This window comes from Perna viridis, chromosome 6 (assembly GCF_037379345.1).
Source record: "Perna viridis isolate PV_CMFRI_1.1 ecotype Kerala chromosome 6, ASM3737934v1, whole genome shotgun sequence".
NCBI lineage: Eukaryota > Metazoa > Mollusca > Bivalvia > Mytilida > Mytilidae > Perna > Perna viridis.
The window spans coordinates 12,125,135-12,128,773 of NC_142450.1; positions in this window are offsets into that span (position 1 = coordinate 12,125,135).

Consider the following 3,639-nt stretch of genomic DNA (forward strand, 5'->3'; position numbering starts at 1 on the left):
ATTTACCAGATAATTTTAAAAGTCAGAAATGAAATGTAGAAAAATGAGTTCAATCGAAAATATTAACATGCATTATAGCCGGACCGGCGCAAGGATATTCGTGTATCCGAATATACATGTAGCACGGTTAATATAGGACCTATTTTAACACCAAAACTCCAAATAAAATGTGTTTTGAAAATGTCAAGCCACGGAATAGATACGAGAGCAAAGTCATTAAATATTGAAGTGTGCTATGATTACAAAGAGTAATCAAGGGAACCAAGGTTATAGCGGTAATCAAAGGGACATGGAGAACAGACATACACAACAAAGAACATAAAGCAACTAAAATAATAAATACAAAGTACATGTAACAAAAGCAAATGAGCAACTCGGACTCCACTAAAAACTGGGAGCATGGACCAGAAAAAAGGAGACCTAACTTGTCAACGAATTGAATGATGTACAGTACTCAGTACATGTACGGTGAAATTATGTATTGGTGCCTATAGTACATTATTACAAAATATATATAAGGTATTCACCCAGACGGACTAGGAATGAATTCTATTAAAGGCTTTCAAATATTGTTGTGTTTGGGTGATCCGAGTTTGAAGGTGCTACATGTACCTGTGACTACATGTATTTTGTTTCCTTATATGGTTAATGTTGGTTTTAACAACGGTTATATATCCTATAGAGGCCGCCCCTGGGTTGACGATCAGTTTCCGGACCATGCAGGTGCTGCTGACAACGAATGAACTATTCCATAAACACCGGTGATGTTGTATGTCTTTCTTGAGTTACTACTCAAACGGAAAATTTTCTTCTTTTGTACAGTAACTAGATGTAACTTCACTTGATAATAGATTAATGACAACCCCAGGTCTAACATTGAGATTGCCCAGCTCGTTTAATTGTAACAACTATGATGACTGCTGTGTGACAGAATGAGTTGCTACATGTGTGAGAAAAAAAACAACTTTGCCTTGAAGTAGAAGATGAAGTGCTTATCCATCCAACATAGATCGAGATGTAGGATTATTTGGATTATTGCAGTTTACATTTTGAATATAGTTTATTCGGACTAAGACTGGTCAGGTGTTCTATTCATAATTGGATTTGAATAAGACATTTTTTTTATAAAACACCGCGTCATAGATACACTGTAAGGTTAGAGAGTTATAATAATTTACAACATGTATTATTTGTATGCATTGTTGAGTTGATCTACCTATGCATAAAGACAGTCACATTCAATTATCTTCCTGTCATTGCCTTTTTTCTCCTTTCACTTTTCTCTTGAATTTGGAATTTTGTCATATTTGACGTATTGTATATTGAGTGTTGTATTAACCTTTTTGTGTTTTTAATTATGTGTTACATTTAAATCTTGTTGAGCATAGTACATTTAATTTAAAAAAAGAAATATCAAGTAGTTAAAAAGCAAGAATGATTTTAACGCATTTTAAGTCAAAACTGTCAGGGCTAGGCATTAAAACGAATGTTAAAAGCGGGAAATTATGATTGTTTATTGTTAATATTTACAATCATAGCAAATAATCTATGCAACAAATAATAACATGTATGATAAAAAATACATATATAAATGTGTTAAAACAGTTTTCAAAATAATAAAATTTTATACACGTACATGTACCTACAGCACTACGCTTGCATACAAGAATCAATATAATGGCAATACAGTGAAATCTGTTTTAACCGAACCTCTCTGAGGACTATAGAAATTGTTTTGTTCATACAGTTTAAAAAGGTATTGAAAGAGTAATCAAGGGAACCAAGGTTATAGCGGTAACCAAAAGAATGTAATCCAGGGACAAAAACCAGACATGGAAAACAGAATTACACAACAAAGAACACAAAGCGACCAAAATCACACATACAAAGAAACAAAAGCAAATGAGCAACTCGGACTCCACTAAAAACTGGAAGCATGGACCAGGTGCCCCGGTAGGCTCGCTAATACGAAGGACTTCAGACGAAAGCCAGTTTGGACAAGTCACTAGTATAGTTATGTTTAGTGTTGGGTTAAGACAGGTTTCACTGTAATTAAAAAAAAATGATTAAAATGAATATCATCAAAAAAAATTTGGGAAAAAAATACATTTATTATGGGGATTTACCCATTTTGGTGCGAAACACAATAGTAGATGATACAGGTACTAGTTATATAGGATGATTTCTGTAGAAGTACCCGTGGGAAGATAATATTTTTTTAGTTATAATTAAAAATGCATGTTTCATGATTTTTTTCATGATTGCGATTAGAAATCAATACCAAGTGTCGTGAAAAATGTAATAAAAAAAAACAGGAACAATTATTTTTAAGTTAACCATGATACCGGTACTATGTCGTATACAGAGAAACCGGTCTTTGTGGGAATTCTTTGGTATTTATGAGGATTTGCTCGGGTTGTTAAAGTTCAAAATGTATTGATATGGAGGTCTGTTTGCCAATAAATAGACCGGTCACTAGTTTATCCAGGTGTGGGGTATTTAGGTTTCACTGTATCATCAAACACACAGTAAGTCCACAAATTTAATACAATGCACTTAGATAGTTACAACTAACTTGCTAGAGTTATGTCTCTTTGAGTGAAATATCATTTATGACCCATATGGCATGTTCTGTATGAAGCCTTTTGAAAAACTCTACCATAACTATAGCCAAACCAAGGGCGGATCCAGGATTACAGATTAGGGATCATACAATTGTATATAATTAGAAGCCGAACAAAGCAAGGCAAGTCATTTTGTTTCCAATTTCAGGGGGCGTTCTCTCAGCACGGGTATCCTTTGATCCGCACCTGTAAAAATTGTCTAATCCGGCACCTGGACATTCATAATTTTACAATTTTAGTCATTCACACGTTCTTTTATTTTCAAACTTCACTGTTCGGTCTTATCATTTTTTTCAGCTACCCGGGTTTTACCAGTTCACAATGGTGCCGGGTTATACAATTTCCATTGAATCTAAAAATCAACGAACTACAAACACAGTTAATTTCATTGGATTACGAAAACCTGTAAAATAATATTATCAAAATCACGTGACCAAAATGACATCAACATCCATTTCGTTGCAGTTGTTGTCACGAAATGTCCCATTTAAGATCATTTTTTTCAACGTCTTAACTAGTCCTTGTAAGATGAGATATTATCCCAACTTAGAATGTCAACAATCAATTAGATCACAATTTAGCATTGTCAGAATCTTCTGCTTTCGCAGTTCCGTTTTGTTTCTCAGCAGTAGTATTTTCGTCAATAGGTGTCGCTTTAATAACCTTTTCCGGTTCTTTATTGACAGGTGCTGTTCCGTTAGATGGCGAATTCACCTCATTTCCAAGGTCCATTAAAGGGTTATCTATCCCTTTGCCGTTCATCTCCACGTCGTTGTCAAGTGGCATATTATTAGCTTTCCTCCTAAAACATTAACAGATAAGATCAATTAATACCAGCAAAACAAAAAACAAAACAAAAAACAAAAACCAAAGCATCATCAGAGGGATGATTCAAATGCGTAAAAATCCAAAACATTATCTAAACAGGCACACATGAAACAGTGATAATCTACATACAAAATGTACATATCGAGTCGAAGGTGTATTTTACTTGACAAAGAAAAAGATCCAGCAA